Raw genomic sequence first — 13965 nt, forward strand, 5'->3', positions numbered from 1 at the left:
ATTAACTTACTTTGTTCATTGATTCGTTCAATAATAAATAAATTAATTAATGTGCAAACCAGGAAGAAGGCCTCCAAATCCACCTCTGACACAAGAGACACATCAGAGAATGTACAGGTGAGTCTGTTATTATCATATTATTTGTATTGCTTTGTGGATCATTTCTACTCATTATGTTGTCTGTCCTCTCTCTCCATCAGGGAGACTCTAGTCCAGTGTATGACAACATCTCAGGCATGGTCATGACCTCTACTGCAGCACAGACAGCAGCCACAGACGACCAGGATGATGTTCACTATGCCAGTGTCCACTTCTCTCGCTTCAAAAACCAGGAAGTGCCTCTGTACTCCACCGTCCAGCTGTGTAAACCCCAGAAACAGGAAGAGGATGTCCAGTACGATGCTGTGAAATTCAACTGCCCCAGTAATGCCAACCGGTGAGCATATTCTGCCATTAAAATAACAGAGTGTTTTCTAGAGCATTGTGAATACACCACAATAAAATAACAGAGTGTTTTCTAGAGCATTGTGAATACACCACATTAAAATAACAGAGTCATTTCTAGAGCATTGTGAATACACCACAATAAAATAACAGAGTGTTTTCTAGAGCATTGTGATTCACCACATTAAAATAACAGAGTCATTTCTAGAGCATTGTGATTCACCACATTAAAATAACAGAGTCATTTCTAGAGCATTGTGGATACACCACATTAAAATAACAGAGTCATTTCCAGAGCATTGTGATACACCACATTAAAGGAGAAGTTGGCTTTTTTACAACCACATTTCTATCTTGTATGTAAATACCATGTTATAGAAAGGTCCAGACACCTTTGTTTGTGATTTCACTTGTTTTAGAGAAACTTACCTCAACCAGTAATTCACTTCCTCATACTCGTTGTGCAGTAGAGGCTCTGAAAAACATGAACAAATGCTCCAAAAACACCCAAATACGTCTTTTAGAAACAGAAAGCTCTCAGTATAGTGATGCAGGACTTTAGATGTAACAGTTGTACACATTAAATTGTGTCATTCCAAACTTTATCCACAACGTTATATTCCATTGTGTGACTCGTGCTGTTTCCTCGTCCAACTGTTCCATTCTCAGTGTATCATGCTGCTAGAACGGACGAGAAGCATCGTTCAAGTCTCAACAACATGGAACATAACGTTGTGGATTAAGTTCTGAATGACACAACTTCATGTGTACAACATGTAAAGACCTGCATCACTATAGACTAGAGCTTTTTAGTTTCTAAAAGGATGTTTTGGGTGTTTTTGGAGCCACTTACTGAACAACGAGGATGAGGAAGTGAATCGCTGGTTGGGGATAGTTTCTCAAAAACTAAATCGGACCCTTCTATAACATACCATTTACATATATATTTTATTAGATTTGGTTGTAAACAAGCTATATTCTTGATTACAGCTCATTCATATGCTGCTGCTTATTGGACGAGAAGACCATGACATCATTAATAAGCAAAAGAGTTGACCCCTAGTGACCACTAGTGACGGCACTTCTTTAAACTACAAACTACAAACACAACAATGGAAATCTCAAGACAATTCCTATGTCTATAAGGAGACAGTGGTGGTTTTGAGGAACTGTTCTGTGTTCCAAATGGAACCCTATTCCTTATTTAGTTCACTACTTTTCACCAGAACCTTATAGGCCTTGGTCAAAGTAATGCACTATAAAGAGTATATGAAGGTTTTTTGAGGGGACGCAGATTCTGTTTAATTTCTGTTTCTCTCTCTTCAGACCCACGGCAGCACCAGCAGCTGAGGACTCTGAGATCTATAGTAGAGTCAACAAACCCAGAAGACCTGAACACAACAAACCCAGAACACAGAAGACCTGAACACAACAAACCCAGAACCAAGACCTGAACACAACAAACCCAGAACCAAGAGGACCTGAACACAACAAACCCAGAACCAAGAAGACCTGAACACAACAAACCCAGAACCAAGAAGACCTGAACACAACAAACCCAGAACCCAGAAGACCTGAACACAACAAACCCAGAACCCAGAAGACCTGAACACAACAAACCCAGAACCAAGAGGACCTGAACACAACAAACCCAGAACCAAGAGGACCTGAACACAACAAACCCAGAACCAAGAGGACCTGAACACAACAAACCCAGAACCAAGAGGACCTGAACACAACAAACCCAGAACCAAGAGGACCTGAACACAGCAAACCCAGAACCCAGAAGACCTGAACACAACAAACCCAGAACCCAGAAGACCTGAACACAACAAACCCAGAAGACCTGAACACAACAAACCCAGAACCCAGAAGAGCTGAACACAACAAGCCCAGAACCAAGAAGACCTGAACACAAGTTTGACAGAAACCCTGTATATCTGGACCTGTATAGTCCAACTAAGTGTTATAATAATATATATCATGATATGCCATTTAGAAACACTTTTATCCAAAGAGACTTATTCTGCGTGGATCCATCTGTCATGCCGGTGGCCCCATTGGGAATTGAACCCATACACCAGGCTCTACCAACTGAGACACAGGACTACTGTATTCACACTTAGTTGGAGAGCTGATCTAGGGTCAGCACCATGCTCTACCAACTGAGACACAGGACTACTGTATTCACACTTAGTTGGAGTGCTGATCTAGGGTCAGTTTTGCCTTTTAAACTATGATGAATAAGAGGGGGAACCTTGTAAATAATTTTTATGTTAAATATTTTTCCATTCATTTTTTAAGTAACATGGAACAGAATCTGAACACAATAACTTTGCTTTGTATTTCTGAAATAGCCTCGATGTACAGTTATATTTTATATGAAGGCTGAGAACCTAATAAATATATATTTTAATTTCTTCTTGATGTTCGCTTACAGGAACAATACTTCTATTCTACAGTACTATTCTATTACATTCTACAGTACTGTACTATTCTATTACATTCTACAGTACTGTTCTATTCTATTACATTCTACAGTACTGCACTATTCTATTACATTCTACAGTCCTGTACTATTCTATTACATTCTACAGTCCTGTACTATTCTATTACATTCTACAGTACTGTACTATCCTGTTACATTCTACAGTACTATTCTATTACATTCTACAGTACTGTTCTATTCTGTTACATTCTACGGGACTATTCTATTACATTCTACATTACTGTTCTATTCTGTTACATTCTACAGTCATGTACTATTCTATTACGGTACATTCTACAGTACTATTCTATTGCAGTATACTGTACTATTCTACTACGTTATACAGTCCTATGCTATTACAGTACTGTATTATTCTATTGCATTCTACTGTACTACTACATTCTACAGTACTGTACTACTACATTCTACAGTACTGTACTTTATATTACAGTATACAGTACTGTTTCAATTCCATTACAGTATACAGTTCTGTACTATTCCAGTATACAGTACTGTTTCTATTCTATTCCAGTATACAGTAATATTACAGTATACAGTCCTGTACTATTCTATTATATTCTACAGTATTGTACTATTCTGTTACATTCTACAGTCCTGTACTATTCTGTTACATTCTACAGTCCTGTACTATTCTATTACATTCTACAGTACTGTACTATTCTATAACATTATACAGTACTGTACTATTCTATTACATTCTACAGTACTAATACATTATACAGTCCTGTACTATTCTATTACATTCTACAGTATTGTACTATTCTATTACATTCTACAGTCCTGTACTATTACAGTATACAGTACTATTATATTACAGTATACAGTACTATTCTATTACAGTATACAGTCCGGTACTATTCTATTACATTATACAGTCTGGTATTATTCTATTACAGTATACAGTACTATTCTATTACAGTATACTGTACTATTCTATTACAGTATACAGTCCTGTACTATTACAGTATACAGTACTGTTTCTATTCTATTCCAGTATACAGTAATATTACAGTATACAGTCCTGTACTATTCTATTATATTCTACAGTATTGTACTATTCTGTTACATTCTACAGTCCTGTACTATTCTGTTACATTCTACAGTCCTGTACTATTCTGTTACATTCTACAGTCCTGTACTATTCTATTACATTCTACAGTACTGTACTATTCTATAACATTATACAGTACTGTACAATTCTATTACATTCTACAGTACTAATACATTATACAGTCCTGTACTATTCTATTACATTCTACAGTATTGTACTATTCTATTACATTCTACAGTCCTGTACTATTCTATTACAGTATACAGTACTATTATATTACAGTATACAGTACTATTCTATTACAGTATACAGTCCGGTACTATTCTATTACATTATACAGTCTGGTATTATTCTATTACATTATACAGTCTGGTATTATTCTATTACAGTATACAGTACTATTCTATTACAGTATACAGTCCTGTACTATTACAGTATACAGTACTGTTTCTATTCTATTACATTATACAGTACTGTACTATTTTATTACAGTATACAGTCCTGTACTATTCTATTACATTATACAGTACTGTACTATTACAGTATACAGTACTGTTTCTATTATATTACAGTATACAGTCCTGTACTATTTTATTACAGTATACAGTACTGTTTATATTATATTACATTCTACAGTACTATTCTATTACAGTATACAGTACTATTCTATTACATTATACAGTACTATTCTACAGTACTATTCTATTACAGTATACAGTACTATTCTATTACAGTATACAATACTATTCTATTACATTCTACAGTACTATTCTATTACATTCTACAGTACTGTTAGATGATACATAATATATGTTTACTTGGTTTGTTCATATACATTTATTATTGGTTTTATGACAAAGTTATGGTCATATTTTGCCTCAATGTTCTGATGCAACGTTTCTTATCACTTTGTAGTGTCTGTGAATGTCATTAATGTGATGACATGCTATTTTACCAAATCGATTACCTAACGTTTAATTGATTACGTAATTTAATTAAATCATGTAACAATTAACTCACTAATAACCTGGGGCACCACGGAAAAGCTTATTTAAAGGAGTTCCGTCTTCCGAATTAACTCTTACAGATCTAAATCTCTTACATTTCAGTCATCAATTATTCTTTACCTCATTCAGTCTCATCTGAACGTCGTCAAATTATTGGTTATCTGCACGAACTCTGGTTTCCATAATGAATCAGCAATATACAAATTGGCTTATATATTTACTAACTAAATAATCACACAGAATTCCGTAAACAGACAGTAGATATTGGGCCGGATGGGAGAGTGGAGATCCATGGAGGGGTACGTTTTACCCCCCTGACAGCCCTAATGAGTCTGTGTTGGGGGATAGAGGAGAGATAGGGGTGGAGGCTGTGGGGCTAAATATGGGCACCCTGTCCAGAAATTCCTCAATGGTGACCACACCATCTTTGTTCTTGTCCATTTTCTAACAGAGAAACAGCTGAATATGCAACGCTTTCTCCTCCCCGAGGGCGTCTCAGGAGGAGTGGGATATGCAACAAACTATTTCCATTTCACACCACACACACTGTACAGGTTACACACTTACACCTGAAACAGGACAAATATAAGCAACCTCTATTTGACCTTTTGGTTGTTCAAAGTCAGAATGCAACAATAAGGAGGTTATGTCTAGAGGGTCCTTTTAAAAACCTTTGTGAAAAACAATGGATGTAGAATTATCTAACCCTGGGTCCTGGATCCAATTAGAAACCGTGCTAAAGCGTTTAAAAGGTAATTTCCAATTGAGCCGACATCTGCTGTGTTTACCTTGAATGTGATCTCCACTAACGCAGGAACTCTGCCTTTAAATAAAAGCATTGTCTACAAGCACATTAGGATTGAATCAAGGCCCACAGTGGATTCAGAAAGCATTCAGACACCTTGGCTTTTTCCACATTTTGTTAAGTTACAGCCTTATTCTAAAATGGATGAAATTGTTTATTTTCCCGTCAATCTACACACAATACCCATTAATGACAAAGCAAAAACACATTTAAAAATGTTTGCAAATGTATATAAAAAATACTGAAATATCACATTTACATAAGTATTCAGACCTGTGGTTAGTTCTGTTACCTGGAATAAGTTGTCGACATGCTCCATGGGTAAATTGTTCTGCATACAGGGGTACGTTTTTTATATTAAACCAAGTAAGTTGACTGAACACATTCTCATTTACAGCAACGACCTGGGGGAATAGTTACAGGGAGAGGAGGGGGATGAATCAGCCAATTGGAACCTGGGGATGGTTAGGTGACTGATGGTATGAGGGCGAGGTTGGGAATTTAGCCAGGACACCAGGGTTAACACCCCTACTCTTATGATAAGTGGCATGGGATCTTTAGTGACCAGAGAGTCAGGACACCCGTTTAGCATCCCATCTGAAAGACGGCACCCTACACAGGGCAATGTCCCCAATCACTGCCCTGGGACATTGGGATATTTTTTTAGACTAGAGGAAAGAGTGCCTCCTAATGGCCCTCCAACACCACTTCCAGCAGCATCTGGTATCCCATCCAGGGACCAACCCTGCTTAGAATCAAGCCAGCAGTGGGATGCAGGGTGGTATGCTGCTGGCTAACACATTCCCATCATACTGTATCATAGATGGAGTGCATGATGTCAGTCATCCCCTGGAACGAACCCCCCCCCGGTCAAAAGTATTGCACTATATAGGGATTAGGGTGCCATTTGAGACAGAAACAGTGTAACAGAATATGACATTGACATGTTGTACCAAGACAGACATCAGTTTGTAGCAGTGTTGTTAGAGAGAGGCGCCAGGCAGGTGTTAACCTGCTGAACTGAAAAGAGTAGGATAGATAGAGAACCACTACCAGACAGGTATTAATCTGCTGAACTGAAAAGAGTAGGATAGATAGAGAACCACTACCAGACAGGTATTAACCTGCTGAACTGAAAAGAGAAGGATAGATAGAGAACCACTACCAGACAGGTATTAACCCTTTAGAACTGAAAAGAGTAGGATAGATAGAGAACCAGTACCAGACAGGTATTAACCTGCTGAACTGAAAAGAGTAGGATAGATAGAGAACCACTACCAGACAGGTATTAACCTGCTGAACTGAAAAGAGTAGGATAGATAGAGAACCACTACCAGACAGGTATTAACCTGCTGAACTGAAAAGAGTAGGATAGATAGAGAACCACTACCAGACAGGTATTAACCTGCTGAACTGAAAAGAGTAGGATAGATAGAGAACCACTACCAGACAGGTATTAACCTGTTGAACTGAAAAGAGTAGAATAGATAGAGAACCACTACCAGACAGGTATTAACCTGCTGAACTGAAAAGAGTAGGATAGATAGAGAACCAGTACCAGACAGGTATTAACCTGTTGAACTGAAAAGAGTAGAATAGATAGAGAACCACTACCAGACAGGTATTAACCTGCTGAACTGAAAAGAGTAGGATAGATAGAGAACCACTACCAGACAGGTATTAACCTGCTGAACTGAAAAGAGTAGGATAGATAGAGAACCACTACCAGACAGGTATTAACCTGCTGAACTGAAAAGAGTAGGATAGATAGAGAACCACTACCAGACAGGTATTAACCTGCTGAACTGAAAAGAGTAGGATAGATAGAGAACCACTACCAGACAGGTATTAACCTGCTGAACTGAAAAGAGTAGGATAGATAGAGAACCACTACCAGACAGGTATTAACCTGCTGAACTGAAAAGAGTAGGATAGATAGAGAACCACTACCAGACAGGTATTAACCTGCTGAACTGAAAAGAGTGGGATAGATAGAGAACCACTACCAGACAGGTATTAACCTGCTGAACTGAAAAGAGTAGGATAGATAGAGAACCACTACCAGACAGGTATTAACTTGCTGAACTGAAAAGAGTAGAATAGATAGAGAACCACTACCAGACAGGTATTAACCTGCTGAACTGAAAAGAGAAGGATAGATAGAGAACCACTACGAGACAGGTAATAACCTGCTGAACTGAAAAGAGTAGGATAGATAGAGAACCACTACCAGACAGGTATTAACCTGCTGAACTGAAAAGAGTAGGATAGATAGAGAACCACTACCAGACAGGTATTAACCTGCTGAACTGAAAAGAGTAGGATAGATAGAGAACCACTACCAGACAGGTATTAACCTGCTGAACTGAAAAGAGTAGGATAGATAGAGAACCACTACCAGACAGGTAATAACCTGCTGAACTGAAAAGAGTAGGATAGAAAGAGAACCACTACCAGACAGGTATTAACCCTTTAGAACTGAAAAGAGTAGGATAGATAGAGAACCACTACCAGACAGGTAATAACCTGCTGAACTGAAAAGAGTAGGATAGATAGAGAACCACTACCAGACAGGTATTAACCCTGTTGAACTGAAAAGAGTAGGATAGATAGAGAACCACTACCAGACAGGTATTAACCCTGTTGAACTGAAAAGAGTAGGATAGATAGAGAACCACTACCAGACAGGTATTAACCTGCTGAACTGAAAAGAGTAGGATAGATAGAGAACCACTACCAGACAGGTAATAACCTGCTGAACTGAAAAGAGTAGGATAGATAGAGAACCAGTACCAGACAGGTATTAACCTGCTGAACTGAAAAGAGTAGGATAGATAGAGAACCAGTACCAGACAGGTATTAACCTGCTGAACTGAAAAGAGTAGGATAGATAGAGAACCACTACCAGACAGGTATTAACCTGCTGAACTGAAAAGAGTAGGATAGATAGAGAACCACTACCAGACAGGTATTAACCTGCTGAACTGAAAAGAGTAGGATAGATAGAGAACCACTACCAGACAGGTATTAACCTGCTGAACTGAAAAGAGTAGGATAGATAGAGAACCACTACCAGACAGGTATTAACCTGCTGAACTGAAAAGAGTAGGATAGATAGAGAACCACTACCAGACAGGTATTAACCCTTTATAACTGAAAAGAGTAGGATAGATAGAGAACCACTACCAGACAGGTATTAACCCTTTATAACTGAAAAGAGTAGGATAGATAGAGAACCACTACCAGACAGGTATTAACCCTTTATAACTGAAAAGAGTAGGATAGATAGAGAACCACTACCAGACAGGTATTAACCCTTTAGAACTGAAAAGACTAGGATAGATAGAGAACCACTACCAGACAGGTATTAACCTGCTGAACTGAAAAGAGTAGGATAGATAGAGAACCACTACCAGACAGGTATTAACCTGCTGAACTGAAAAGAGTAGGATAGATAGAGAACCACTACCAGACAGGTATTAACCTGCTGAACTGAAAAGAGTAGAATAGATAGAGAACCACTACCAGACAGGTATTAACCCTTTAGAACTGAAAAGAGTAGGATAGATAGAGAACCAGTACCAGACAGGTATTAACCCTTTAGAACTGAAAAGAGTAGAATAGATAGAGAACCACTACCAGACAGGTATTAACCTGCTGAACTGAAAAGAGTAGGATAGATAGAGAACCACTACCTGCTGAACTGAAAAGAGTAGGATAGATAGAGAACCACTACCAGACAGGTATTAACCTGCTGAACTGAAAAGAGTAGGATAGATAGAGAACCACTACCAGACAGGTATTAACCTGCTGAACTGAAAAGAGTAGGATAGATAGAGAACCACTACCAGACAGGTATTAACCTGCTGAACTGAAAAGAGTAGAATAGATAGAGAACCACTACCAGACAGGTATTAACTTGCTGAACTGAAAAGAGTAGAATAGATAGAGAACCAGTACCAGACAGGTATTAACCCTTTAGAACTGAAAAGAGTAGAATAGATAGAGAACCACTACCAGACAGGTATTAACCTGCTGAACTGAAAAGAGTAGGATAGATAGAGAACCACTACCAGACAGGTATTAACCTGCTGAACTGAAAAGAGTAGGATAGATAGAGAACCACTACCAGACAGGTATTAACCTGCTGAACTGAAAAGAGTAGGATAGATAGAGAACCACTACCAGACAGGTATTAACCTGCTGAACTGAAAAGAGTAGGATAGATAGAGAACCACTACCAGACAGGTTTTAACCTGCTGAACTGAAAAGAGTAGGATAGATAGAGAACCACTACCAGACAGGTATTAACCTGCTGAACTGAAAAGAGTAGAATAGATAGAGAACCACCACCAGACAGGTATTAACCTGCTGAACTGAAAAGAGTAGAATAGATAGAGAACCACTACCAGACAGGTATTAACCTGCTGAACTGAAAAGAGTCGAATAGATAGAGAACCACTACCAGACAGGTATTAACCTGCTGAACTGAAAAGAGTAGGATAGATAGAGAACCACTACCAGACAGGTATTAACCTGTTGAACTGAAAAGAGTAGGATAGATAGAGAACCAGTACCAGACAGGTATTAACCTGCTGAACTGAAAAGAGTAGGATAGATAGAGAACCAGTACCAGACAGGTATTAACCTGCTGAACTGAAAAGAGTAGGATAGATAGAGAACCACTACCAGACAGGTATTAACCTGCTGAACTGAAAAGAGTAGGATAGATAGAGAACCACTACCAGACAGGTATTAACCTGCTGAACTGAAAAGAGTAGGATAGATAGAGAACCACTACCAGACAGGTATTAACCTGCTGAACTGAAAAGAGTAGGATAGATAGAGAACCACTACCAGACAGGTATTAACCTGCTGAACTGAAAAGAGTAGAATAGATAGAGAACCACTACCAGACAGGTATTAACCTGCTGAACTGAAAAGAGTAGGATAGATAGAGAACCACTACCAGACAGGTATTAACCTGCTGAACTGAAAAGAGTAGAATAGATAGAGAACCACTACCAGACAGGTATTAACCCTTTATAACTGAAAAGAGTAGGATAGATAGAGAACCACTACCAGACAGGTATTAACCCATTAGAACTGAAAAGACTAGGATAGATAGAGAACCACTACCAGACAGGTATTAACCTGCTGAACTGAAAAGAGTAGGATAGATAGAGAACCACTACCAGACAGGTATTAACCTGCTGAACTGAAAAGAGTAGGATAGATAGAGAACCACTACCAGACAGGTATTAACCTGCTGAACTGAAAAGAGTAGAATAGATAGAGAACCACTACCAGACATGTATTAACCCTTTAGAACTGAAAAGAGTAGGATAGATAGAGAACCAGTACCAGACAGGTATTAACCCTTTAGAACTGAAAAGAGTAGAATAGATAGAGAACCACTACCAGACAGGTATTAACCTGCTGAACTGAAAAGAGTAGGATAGATAGAGAACCACTACCAGACAGGTATTAACCCTGTTGAACTGAAAAGAGAAGGATAGATAGAGAACCACTACCAGACAGGTATTAACCTGCTGAACTGAAAAGAGTAGGATAGATAGAGAACCACTACCTGCTGAACTGAAAAGAGTAGGATAGATAGAGAACCACTACCAGACAGGTATTAACCTGCTGAACTGAAAAGAGTAGGATAGATAGAGAACCACTACCAGACAGGTATTAACCTGCTGAACTGAAAAGAGTAGGATAGATAGAGAACCACTACCAGACAGGTATTAACCTGCTGAACTGAAAAGAGTAGAATAGATAGAGAACCACTACCAGACAGGTATTAACTTGCTGAACTGAAAAGAGTAGAATAGATAGAGAACCACTACCAGACAGGTATTAACCTGTTGAACTGAAAAGAGTAGAATAGATAGAGAACCACTACCAGACAGGTATTAACCCTTTAGAACTGAAAAGAGTAGAATAGATAGAGAACCACTACCAGACAGGTATTAACCTGCTGAACTGAAAAGAGTAGGATAGATAGAGAACCACTACCAGACAGGTAATAACCTGCTGAACTGAAAAGAGTAGGATAGATAGAGAACCACTACCAGACAGGTATTAACCTGCTGAACTGAAAAGAGTAGGATAGATAGAGAACCACTACCAGACAGGTATTAACTTGCTGAACTGAAAAGAGTAGAATAGATAGAGAACCAGTACCAGACAGGTATTAACCCTTTAGAACTGAAAAGAGTAGAATAGATAGAGAACCACTACCAGACAGGTATTAACCTGCTGAACTGAAAAGAGTAGGATAGATAGAGAACCACTACCAGACAGGTAATAACCTGCTGAACTGAAAAGAGTAGGATAGATAGAGAACCACTACCAGACAGGTATTAACCTTCTGAACTGAAAAGAGTAGGATAGATAGAGAACCACTACCAGACAGGTATTAACCCTTTAGAACTGAAAAGAGTAGGATAGATAGAGAATCACTACCAGACAGGTATTAACCTGCTGAACTGAAAAGAGTAGGATAGATAGAGAACCACTACCAGACAGGTATTAACCTGCTGAACTGAAAAGAGTAGGATAGATAGAGAACCAGTACCAGACAGGTATTAACCTGCTGAACTGAAAAGAGTAGGATAGATAGAGAACCACTACCAGACATGTATTAACCTGCTGAACTGAAAAGAGTAGGATAGATAGAGAACCATTACCAGACAGGTATTAACCCTTTAGAACTGAAAAGAGTAGGATAGATAGAGAACCACTACCAGACAGGTATTAACCTGTTGAACTGAAATTAGTAGAATAGATAGAGAACCACTACCAGACAGGTATTAACCTGCTGAACTGAAAAGAGTAGAATAGATAGAGAACCACTACCAGACAGGTATTAACCTGCTGAACTGAAAAGAGTAGGATAGATAGAGAACCACTACCAGACAGGTATTAACCTGCTGAACTGAAAAGAGTAGGATAGATAGAGAACCACTACCAGACAGGTATTAACCTGCTGAACTGAAAAGAGTAGGATAGATAGAGAACCACTACCAGACAGGTATTAACCCTTTAGAACTGAAAAGAGTAGGATAGATAGAGAACCACTACCAGACAGGTATTAACCTGCTGAACTGAAAAGAGTAGAATAGATAGAGAACCACTACCAGACAGGTATTAACCTGCTGAACTGAAAAGAGTAGGATAGATAGAGAACCACTACCAGACAGGTATTAACCTGCTGAACTGAAAAGAGTAGAATAGATAGAGAACCACTACCAGACAGGTAATAACCTGCTGAACTGAAAAGAGTAGAATAGATAGAGAACCACTACCAGACAGGTATTAACCTGCTGAACTGAAAAGACAACAAAAGGTCTTGAAAATTCCAAAAGTCTGTTGTCACACACAAAATCAAAGTTCAAAAAGTTCAAAACAGTCACGCAACCTCCCTTTAACTAAAATGTCAAACAGTCCTAAAGTGCAATATTAGTTCACTAAAGGCCCTGAACATGAAGAAATAGCAGCACTAAGAGAGAACATATTTCACTGAAGAAGGAGATAGAAAGAGAGATGGGCTTAGCTGTTGTGTCCAGGCTTGAACGTGTACTTGTCCGTCCGACACAATCCTTGGTTGTTCGTTTGACAAAAGCTTGCAACAATGTTGCTCGTAATCGATGAGATCAGAGGCCAGAAGGCTTCCAACTCGTCAGGCATTGCGCAATAACAAAGGCGATCAAAATTATAAATGTTATAACTAAGCACATTGAAACTAAACAAGACTTTTGTGGAGTTGCACAAACCGTCATAACCGCAGCGCCAATCGAGAGCTCCTAACAGCTGGAAGAGCTTTCTTGATTTCCTCTTTCCTGAATGCTGCTGCGCTCTTAAAGTGGCAGTGCACGGTGACGGGTCCGTGCAGGAGTTCGTTTATAGTGTTTGTGTGCTTAACTGTTGCTTTGTCAAGTAGCCAGGGATGGTTTTCACCATTCTATCTGATTAATTTCCAGTTTGTAATGTTGTTATTAGCCCAACATTATTGAGGACATTATTATTAGGATTGTGCAGTAATGTTGAGATGCCAGTAGGTAGAGCTCTAGTCTAGAACACTGCAGTAATGTTGAGATGCCAGTAGGGAGAGCTCTAGTCTAGAACACTGCAGTAATGT

The sequence above is a fragment of the Salvelinus namaycush genome, chromosome 2, assembly GCF_016432855.1.
Source record: "Salvelinus namaycush isolate Seneca chromosome 2, SaNama_1.0, whole genome shotgun sequence".
Classification (NCBI taxonomy): Eukaryota; Metazoa; Chordata; class Actinopteri; order Salmoniformes; family Salmonidae; genus Salvelinus; species Salvelinus namaycush.